The following is an 11982-nucleotide window of genomic DNA, read 5'->3' as shown; positions in this document are numbered from 1 at the left end:
GACTGTGTTGGACCCACCAACATTTAAGGGGTCTCCCTGATATGTGATGCCAATTAAACCTCACACCATTTGGGATAAGAGACACATCTGGAATATGGCCTGCTTATTAGTTTCTTAAATATTTTCCTTGGCTCTAACTGTCAACAATAGAGAGGAATGCAGGTGTGCCTTAGAAAATTAAGTGTTTCTAGTGAGTGTTCGGTTGTAGGTTTGTCAAGGTTCTTCTACTGCGGAGGGAAAATAATGTGAGCCTATAAGAGAGAGGTAATTGTACCACTCAGGTAGAAACACAGAAAAATAAGAGATACCCATCTAACATCCAAAGGAATAGTACACAAGAATGCAATGGGAATTACAACCATTACAACACATTCCTAATATGATAGCACTAAAATAACCAAAATAGCTCAACTACTTTAGTACAGGTGAAAACAAACATGAAAAACATTCATAGAACAATGTTACAAACATTCATAATCCATGCATGAAGAATACGCTAGCCATCAAGTTTCATATATTAAGTAAACATCCCAAGACACATGTATACATCGAACACCACTAGCTCCAATAGTGGAGCATTTGAGCCACCACTTGCTCCTCAAAAGAACTAGCTTGTCTCTTTAATTCCTTGCGAGAGGAGCCAAGGTCAAAATTCCTTTTCTCATACAATTAGGGTGTATATATAACCAATGGGGTGATGTTTCACCTTCCTTGTGACTATTTGACTACCCTCATGACCTTTTTACTTCCTATGACTTTTCCACTTTACATGACTCTTCATCTTTTGGACATGTCCTTTGGCCTTCCACTTTATAATACATTTTCGAATAGTAAATTACATAATCCACAATAGTGATGTGGATTATGACAACTTATGTCATGACATGACATGAAACTGCTGACATGGACTTCTTGATGGCGTGGAAATCTCAAGCCATTCTTTATGTTCCTTTCTATGTGTCTTCTTGGGAATTTTCTTTTATCCACCTCCATATGCCTTAGAGGTAAGGAGTCTTTGATGATATCATGTCTTGAGTTGTGGTCACAATCTGGTGTCCCTTTTCTTTCTCTTGATTGATCAGCTTGCATAGTCATCTACAAATATATCTTTCATCATGTTCCCTTCTCCATATCATTCTTCATCATTCTATCATGGACTAATAGGGTACCTACATCTACAATTCACTCATGACAAGACGGAATCAATCGGATAAGCCCCTAGTCTACGATGTTGCATGTTGATCCACTGAATGAGTCGAAACTAGGTGGGAGGTTGAGGGAGAGGCTCAGTGACTGCACAATTTTTCAACTCAGGTAGTCATGGGTGAAGTTTGATCCTTGAGACTACGCAATATGAAGTTTAGGTTCGATCGAGGAAGAAAATTGTGCAGTTTTGTAGCTATGTGAGCTGAGTTGAAGGGTTGAGCACTAATTTGGGCTACTACGTATTTCTAGAAGGTAGATAAGACCTACTGAATGAAAAATTGAGTAGTTAAAGATCTCAAGAGCTCCAATTTCTGACTATGGTAGGCCATTACATGATCATGTTGAGCAGGAACTGCACCCACAGCATAGTCTGAAGCATTTCTCTCAATCTCAAAAGGTTATTTCAGATCAAGTAAGGAGAGCATTAGAGGTTAGCACATGTGGTCAGTTGGATGAGGACCCATGAAATATGGGAGAACCCCAACCCAAACTTGCAATAAAATTTTGAAAATCCTAAGAAACTACAAAGCTCAATTAGTCTGGTCGAGGTTAACCACTCATGAATGAATTTAATCTTAGCAAGATCAATTCAAACCATTCTCATCAATAATGTAGCCTAAGTATTAGACCTTATTCATCTTGAAGGATCATTTTTCCAAGTTTTCATATAGCTTATGCTACCACATTGTGTGAAGGACCTATTAGATATGCTACAAGTGCTCTACCAAACTCTTGCTAAGTATGAGGATATCATCCATATATACCACCATAAAATAATCAGTGAAAGGATGAAAGGTATCATCCATCAGCCTCATGAAATTTGTTGGGCCATTCCTCAAACCGAAGGACATGACCAACCATTCAGAAATACCTTCTTTGGAATTGAAAGAAATATTCCATACATCAGTTTATTCTATTGGGACTTGGTGGTAATTGGACTTTAAATCAATATTACAGAAGTACTTATACCCTTGAGATGTTAATTTTTCATAGGGATACATTTTTCTTAGCTTTGATAATTCCATTTCTTCATTAATACATTAAGTTCACCCCATATCATCATTACATTATTCATATCGACACCATTATTCATCAGTATATGTAATTATATAGGAAGAACAACATAATCATCATCAATGCAACAAAATATAAAGGAAAAATAGAAGAAAAGCATGCACAAATAGAAAGACCAGGATTCATCTGAGACTAGGAAAAAACACACTATGGGGAAGAACCTTGCAAATCTTCTTCTTCTTAGATTTTCATCAAATGATTCAGAAAAATAGAGTACAATGATCCATAACTATATCTATACAACAAAACAACATTCATATCCATGAAACATATATAATTATGCTTATAATCAATATCCTCATTCTGATGACTGTAATGTGCTCTCACTGACTATAGTCAACTGTTGGATACTATTGAACATTGTTGTCACTGAGTAGAGTCTTCGAAATACTAAAATCTCATCTTTGAGTCCTAGACACAAGGAGGAGGAGCTATGCAAACATCTACAACAATCTTGGAAACTCTCTGTGAACTGTATGCCAGTGTCTATGGTAGCCTAGACACTCCCTAGACCATTCTATGCATGCGTCTAGAGAAAACACACTAGATCTACACCAAACCCTCAGAAACTCTTTTCCAGTTACTGTGCATGCATTCGGGACTTCCTGGACACTCTCAGGACCACTCTGTGCAGGTGTCTAGAGACCGACACCTCCAGATATGCCTCTGAAACCTTGGACGCTCCCATAGGATTTTGTGCTAGTGTTTAGGGCTCTATGGACATTGTCTTTACCACTATGTTCCAATGTCTAGGGACTAAAATTCCTAGTTCTATGTTAGCGTTGAGGAATTAGAAAACCCTAGATCAGTGCAAGATTCATCCTTGAGATTTCATACCCTTGCGTTAGCTATCCTCAAATAGACCTGCACGAACCAAGAAAATAAGAGAAGAGAGGATGGCTTGATCAATGTGTCCAAATGAGCTTGAGGTCTCTTCTATTTATAGGTTTTCATGAGGGTCCACTTGGGGTTGACGCTGACCTTTCCAAATTAACATGTTCTTAGGGCTGACCAAACCTAATATAGATGAGTGAATAAATAAATTCAAAAACCAACTTTCTCTTGTCCAAATGATCTTTAGGTCAATTTTTGTGCTCTCAAAAAGCGGAATATAATGCAATTATGATCTCATTCATTTGAGTTTTCCAAGGTGGAATTTGACCGCAGTTGAAAAAATTAACATTCCCTTTCAACTAAGGAGAATTCCACCTGCCAATATTTGTGCATCAATCAATATGCCATTTTTGTGTCTTGAAGTGTCATCACGTATCATCCCTGATCATCTCTTTCATGTAGTCATCATGCCATGACCACATCATGTATCTCATCATTACAAATCCTCAATGTACATCTTGATCTATCTCTTTGTTATTCCTTCTTATCTCTTGGTTGTTCCTGCTCGTATGTTGAACATTCTCAAATCTAGAAGAAGAATAATTTGTTACTGGAGGGGAGCTTAAGCTACCACCCTCTATCCATTAATATGCTACCTGGAAGCTCTACCAGTGGGCTACTACCAGAAATATCATCATCAATTTTCATTAGAGAGCATATCATCAAGGAGCTCATCTTAACCTCGAACCACATCGAGGAACACATCTCAACTTGGAATCTCATGGTGGAGCTATAAATCTACAACCTCATATTTAGAAATAGGATATCCAAACACATATGGGAGCATATCGCGACCCTGGGATCTCATCAGGGAGCTCAATCTTAACTTGGAATCACATAGAGTTATCTCAACCCATCCTATTTCCTACCGATATTCCCATTGATGACCTGAAATAGTCATGTGGTAGAACACCTGCATCATAATCAACTTAGGTTGTACACCCAAAGTACACTCTCTAACACATTGTTCAAATGAGGAGCGGTATTCCCAACAAGCCTTTCTTGTGGGTATGATGCCAACTGGGGTATACCCTGCAATCACCAAATAGGGAGCAACATTCTCTAACCCTTATAATATATAGGAGAAACATCTCCAATCCTTTGGGTAACGGATAGGGGGCATACCCTATTTTCTAGAGTTCCCTCAACCCGGGGAGCCCTCCATCTCAATTCCTCACCTTGGGAGCTCAGACAGGGAGGAATAGTTGGCTCAATACTCTTGATCAACGCTACTCTCATCAGACTCAAATATGGTATGAGCTTGTTTCAATAGTAATTGTTTCCTATTCATATAGGACATCAAATCATATATCATGTCAGAAGATATAAATCACAAAAGGATACCATAATAATCCTACCTCTCAAGGAGGTGCCAACCACAACCCTGAGCTTATTTCAAATAGTTGCATTATCTCAATATATGAGAGTATCTCGGTCCCAACTATAAATATAGGACTTTCCGCCAATCGGATCACAATATATCCATGTCATATCTAGATCATGATTAGACAACTCTCTAAGGAGCTTCTTCATCCCGCCTCACAGCGAGCCATGCTAGCAACATCGTACTCATCCTCAAGTGTACTATGGAACTCTCATCCAAGATATCATGGAATATATCATACTAAAGTAGCATCCAAATGTGATTAACAATAATCTGTATAAAATACAATACATAGAATATCCCAGCCTCAAAAATAGAATATCTCATGTAGATATTTCAAAGGATGCTGAGTGGAAACTCTAGTAAATAAAGTGGTTCACTCATGAATTTATTTAGGTTCTACATCATATATATACATATGGATGTTCGAAATGGAATATCAATGCTTCAATCAACAGTTGGATGCCATGTCAATTTCAGAAACATATTTGAACTCCAAATCAGAGTATCCAAGGATTTTCATTTTCATTACTCAAAAACATTTTCAACATCTTTGCAATATAGAATTTCTTTTGCAAAATCCATAAATCTATTCATCATGCCATGATATATCATTGCGAGCTTCATAAGCTCTCTCCCTTTGATATAGATCATTAGAGGCTCATCACATGTCAAGGGTATACCATCGAGATATACAACCAAAACCATAATCAAAATCAAATCCATACCTTGGAACTCGTCATTCTGACTTCATCCGAAAATTGTCAAATATAGACATATCTGGATCAGGGAGCTTGCTTCATGCAATTCTCTAAGAGTAATGCCTTGCATAAATAAATGTTATACCATCATATCAACTAGGTCAACTCATTAAAATTTATAATTCAGATCAAAACCATTATCAAAGTCATCAACATCATAGTATCAATTATTTCATCTAGGAGATAGGGAGAGCTCATATCAAGTCATGAATTCATTTATTATCATGCCAACAAGTTTTCATCAACCATGCATTATCAATCCAAACTTTATCAAGTCATTCTCATAATCATAATACAACTCATTTCTATCACTAGGCGCAAATTCATACACTAAGGATGAGTCATGCAGGTTCCAATTTCATGCTAAATCACAATTATCAGTACCTCAAACATTGTTCTAGGAATGAGGAGACCAATACAAAATGATTCCCCTGAATACCCACATAAGTCATTATGCCCACATAACATAGACATTATAGCAAATCAACAATCATCAAATCATAGCATTAGTCAGCGGGAGAAGTCCAAATTTTCTATCATAGAGAGATCTATAGTCAAATCATATCTCAATCATCAATTCAAATTTATTAACAAACATCATGACAACACATTTTTCATCTATATCAATCACCCAAATCATGCCAACCTCTTGTATCACAAACATAGTGACATATCTATATGTATGTCTCGGTCACCTACAAACACAAGTTCAGTCTACATGTTCATGTTATGGAAAACATTCAATATTTTCCTGCTTCCAGATCTTTTTATCTGGAACATATCTATGGAACTGACATCTTCCAGGTGACCAACTGATTACATGAACAACACTTCATTTTTATGTGATCATAAATTTAACCCAACAACTTCAAAAATCTTATTACAGTGGAAAAATATGTCAGAGACACCTTGGTTCAAAGTTCAGACAACTTCAGAAAGCTTAAGATGATGATCTACTATAGTCAAACCCCTAGACGCTTCCTTTAGATTAGCATGGGATTGTCTTTAGATTCCTAGATGCTACCTAGGCCTTAGCATGTGTGCATCCAGGGATGAGATTTCCCAGTTAAGTGCCTGCATCTGGAGGAGAAACCCTATTTTTTGTACAAGCTTGAGATCTGAGACTTGCTGCAGATCAATTATGTCAGATACACATAAATCATACTTCAACAGTAAATAATGCAAATAGTAACAAGAGTAAGAATCTTGAGAAGAGATTCTCCCTCTGACTGGGAATCTATGTCATCAACTTGTCTCTAATAGAGTCAAGCAACAACAGATCTATTAGAACAAAAACATATATCTATCATGGATATCAACATCATGACATCAATCTTTAGATTCAAAGTATCATATAGATGAAACATCATATCTCAAATATTATGAACACAATAGAACTTTCTATCAAGTCACTTCTTTATGTTAGGACATTCAGTTTAACGATATGTCATCAAGACATGGCCACAAGTAGTAAGAGATATATAATATCAATCTCATAGTTATACCTCTAACATGTTGAATATAATAATCAATAGGATCAAGTAAATTAATTCAATAAATATTTATCAAAACAATGAGAGTGTCAATCTCTCTTTCCGTGTGCTTCCATCATGCTTATCATAAGCATTATCAACAGACTAGAGTCAAGATGTTAGCCTTCTTTATAGGATTGAGATGTCCAATAGATGGATGTTAGCCAAACATCAAGTGTATCAACGTATCAACATTAGATAGCCTCATAGAATTCAAGAAGATCAAAATGTTCAACACCAGGCGCATCATTTCATCATAGGAAACATAGATCCAAGTTAATTTCATATGCATGTTTGAGCCATCAAAGAAAGATACATTCTCACCATACCTTAGGGCTTACCAAGCCATCCAATGATACAACTGAAATACAACATACCATGCATTCCTTGTGGTATTCAAATACCTGTGCACCTTGTCATTAGACATAGGCTGCATGTAGCATTTTGACATTTTTTCATATAGTTCCTCTTTACCCTTTCCAGCTCTAACTATCCTTCCTGCATCTTAAATGATCCTCAAGATCCATAGGTCTAAACAAAAGTAAGAGGCATCATAAGTCAAGAAATAATTATCTTCATTGAGAGGTCATCCTCTCCCTCTTGAACCAATATTCGAGAGCCATAAATGTCCATTTTCCATATACCAATGTTGCCTTCAATTATCTAACTAGGTATGCTAGTGATTATCTCATATAGGTATTCATCATATCTTTGTCAAGTGCTTAAGCATATTCACATTGATCAGCTAGGTTCCATATCTCATATTGTTTCCATAAACCAGGGTTTTCTCTCCAACCACAAATTCATAGAATCCGTCAAACCCTAATAATCAATTTTCCTAGGGTTTTCTTCAAATCCTAGAATTCTTTTAGATCTCCACCATACACTTCTTTCTTCCATCAAAGGTGTCATCATCAAGGCAATCTCAATGGATTTTCTTCATCCTATCTCTGAAACCATGTTAATTTTTCATACGGCTACATTATTATTTGCTTTGATAATTTCATTTCTTCATTAATACATTAAGTTCACCCCATGTCATCATTATTGTTGGCCTGTTGGGGCCTGACCCAGGTTTGGAGTTAATTAGCCAAACAAATCCCTGTACTACTGGCCCATTAGGCAACAATTCATGGAGCATGGACTGAGGTCTCACCCGAAGTAGTATGGGGGGGTGTTGGAACCGGGTTTCCACACCCTTGAGATGTCTGATGGTTTGGTTCTGTCCAACTACTCATCCCTATGTGTAGGATGCTTCACGCACTTCCTTGGCCTTTGCGCCCTGATATACTTGCCTTCGCACAGCCCTAACCAGGGGCAGTGGGGCTTCTGCGCTGCTGGGGCAGCACTCTACACCATTTCCCTAAGTCACACCTGAGATATTACCTATCTTCCTTCACCAATTAGTTATCTTTGCGTAAATAGAAGCCTTGTGTTATATTTAGTTATACAACACACACATATAATTTCGCACAGCAAATAAACAATACACTTGCAATTTATACCCAATAATACATTAAACAGGGAAAGATAAACAAAGATATGGTAAAATTCTCTTTCTTAATCCTTCCCATGGTTACAGACTCGACCTGGCCTGCACACTCAGCTGCAAGGGTCTGTGCACTTAACTGTAGACTACTAGGCCTCTGCGCACTCAGTTGGAGAGTCTTCTCCTACTCTACGACCCAAAGACACACTTTACACTTCCACTCAATCTCTTAGACTCATCATGCTTATTTTCTATTAGCTATGTGCTCTCTTCTACACTTAGAGCCTCACTCTATTTATACAATCCCATGGTTCGCAGACCATGGGTAGGTCTATCAAGTCGACATTACATTACAAAAATGAGGGCAGACAACCCTGTGACTCTATTATGAATTTGCGCTCCACGCCCACAATTCGTGGAGCTCTTACAAAGGATTTGGTCAAAACTTGGGCTTTAATCCCAAAAACATGCTTTGAGGGGATTCCATGCCCAACAAGCCCCCAACACAAATAGCGTGACTCGCCCTCGAGTCACTCTGTCAGTGCAGAGATCTTCACATGGAGTCCCTCCAACTCTGCTCGAACTACTGCAAGGTTGGCAAAGCAATGAATAACTACCTGTTAGATCTCCTGTACGCGTTGTTCCGAGACCGCGGTGTCGGAACTGCTTCCCTGGACCTATTCCTGTGTCCCCTACATTTGTTCGAGCTTGCCTTCAATTGCTGCTATGATGGTGAAGGCCTTGTCGATCCAAGGTTGAACACGTGCCTTAAGGACTTCTTCTTTGTGCCGTGCAATGTCCACCTGTTCTTTCAGCGCTTTGGCCTATTGCATCCGTGCGAGCCTCTTAGTGAGGGCCATCGTCTGCGTAGTTCCTTTGACGTTGTCATACTGCTACTGGAGTTCACATGCCTCTATCTCTAGGCACTGGATGTTGGGGTCATCCTGTAGGTTCCTGAGGACCTAAAATGACTCCTCCAACATTCTGGTGCAGTCCCTCACTGCACTGCTAATCTCATCCAGTCCCACTGTAATAGCGCTGGCACGTTGTTCTCTTACTTCTAGAGGGGTGGACGGCTACGCCTTCAACCGCAACTCTGTGATCTAAAGGTTCAGCTCCAACTGAACCTTAGTCATTTCTTCTTGTGCCTTGCACACCCCTGCTACTAGCTAGTGGATGCACCCCTTTTCTAGTGTATCTGCTGGGATGGCCAGCTCAGGGACGCTTCGACAAGATTCGTCCAGTACTTGTACCAGCTGCTAATTCTGTGACAGCACTTTGTCACGCTACAAGCTTAGCTATTCCATGTTGGTCTTCTACTCACTTAGTACTTGCAGTGTGCGGCTGTCCTTAGCCCACAGTTTTGCAATAATCCCATCCTACAAAATGTATAACGTCTCCCGTAGGAATGCAGCCATGTTGATCCTAATACCCTTTACTACGCTAATCATACGCCTATCGACCTCATTTGTTGTCACTAGTGCCCCTTCCGGTAGCACTAATGTATTTGTCATCCGAGTGCGCAACATCTGCTCTGTTGCAGTTGTCCCTACTATGAGGCTGGTCAAAAGGGTGCCAGCCTAAGGAGTGTGCACCTGCAACTACATTCTGAGGGCCCCAACACAATATAGTTCTCCTGAGCAAAATTCTAGAGGGCCTCGAAGGTGACATCGTGAACTATCTTACTGATGTCATGCAAATCACCCTCGGTAAGGGTGATCAGGTCAATAGACAACTTTGATGCCTTGACCTTCTTGCGCGGCCCCTTCCGCTCGCTCGGGTGCTGGTGTTGGGTTGTGTTTTATTCTTTCCACATAGTTAATAGGGGGTTTGAGGGGCACCCGTAACCCCACTTTATGGGGTCCAGGGTAGCGCCTCGGAAAATTTTGGTTTTGGACCCTATGTTAGGTTGGGCGGACCCACCTATGGTTTTGTGCATGATTTTCGCACATGTTTTTTGGACGCGATGGTTTTCGGTCCATGCTATTGGACGCAATGGTTTTCGGTCCATGCTATTGGATGCTTCGGCATGTATAAATATGTATTATAGAATTGAAAGGAACATAATGAAAAATCAAGCTGGTAGTCTCGGTTTTGGGATCCAGGGGAAAATATCTGTGTATGTGTGTTTTATATGTTATGCTCTTGCATTGTTTATTTTCTGTGTTTTAGAATTCGTATGCAGGTAATTTCTGTACGGGGTTAAAACCTACATTTGGTATCGGAGCAGATTTGGCTTCAAGGGGACGCCTTTGGTGCTGAGGGGTTTCGCTTGGGCCTGTGGTAGACCCTATTCAGTGGGAGATCTGCGAGATCGATTCTGGTGGTGAAAGAAAATGTCAAGCAATGGAAAGATAGAGATCGAGAAATTTAATGGTCAGAGTTTTGAGTTGTGGAAACTCAAGATGGAGGATTTGTTGGTGGATAAAGATCAGTTGATCATGGTAGATCTAGGTACTAAACCAACGGGAGTGTCCGATGAAGAATGGAAGAAGTTGGATTGGAAGGCAAAGAGCACAATACGATTATGTGTCTCAGATTCAGTATTGGGAAATGTATCAGGGGAAGCTACAACAAAGGCTTTGTGGGATAAGTTAGGGACTTTGTACCAATCTAAGTCTCTAGTGAATAAACTGTTCCTATAAAAAAATCTGTATAACCTGAGGATGAAAGATGGAGACTCAGTGACAGAGCATCTGAACGCATTTAATACTATGGTAAGTCAGTTAGCATCTGTTGATATTAAAATTTCAGATGAAGATAAGTGAATCAGTTTGTTGTGTTCTCTACCAGATTCATGGGATAGTCTGCTTATTGCAATAGGTAGCAATGCAACTGCCTTGCAGTTTGATGAAATAGTCTTAGCCTTGCTGACGGAGGAGATGAGACGGAAAAATATGGAGAGCCAAAATGGTGATGCCTTGTTTGTACGAGGACGGTCCCAGAACAGAAACAAAAATAAGTCCTTGAGTGGGAGATCTAAATCTAGAGGGAGATCTAAATCTCCAGGAAAACCTGTAAAGGTGGTGTGCTGGAAATGTGGAAAGGAAGGCCACTTTAAAAGGGACTGTAAATCTAAAGTTCCTAGCAAAGGAAAGGGATTTGATGAGGCTCCTTCTGTAGAGGCGAAAACCACCTCAAATGAAGGTGGGGATGTGTACTTGGCTTCTTCAAGTACACATGTAGATCATGAGCCATGGTTGATTGACTCAGGTGCATCCTTTCACTTCACTCCTCATAGAGAGTGGTTCTATGAGTATGAGAAATGTGATGGTGGTGATGTCTTCTTGGGGGATGACAGGAAGGCTAGAATCATTGGTCGTGAAAAAGTAAAGTTGAAGCTACAAGGTAGAAGGGTTAGAACACTTCTGGGTGTTCTGCATATTCCTGCATTAGCCAGAAATCTAATTTCTGTTAGTAAGCTGGATGATGCAGGTGTAAAAATAGTGTTCGAGAAGGATACCTGCAACATGGTTTAGGGAGCACTGGTATTGATGCAGGGAGTTCATATTGGAACTCTGTACAAGCTACAATGTAGCACTGTTGCTAATGGATGCAACAGTTCCATGGTTCCTGAAAGTGGAGCAGAAAATCTAGTGGTCTCTAGAGAAAATACCATGTTGTGGCATCAAAGGCTTGGAC

This window comes from Pinus tabuliformis, chromosome 3_1 (genome assembly GCF_031772625.1).
Source record: "Pinus tabuliformis cultivar Carrire ecotype Pingquan chromosome 3_1, CPIR1, whole genome shotgun sequence".
Lineage (NCBI taxonomy): Eukaryota > Viridiplantae > Streptophyta > Pinopsida > Pinales > Pinaceae > Pinus > Pinus tabuliformis.
Note: the sequence above shows the minus strand (reverse complement) of the source record.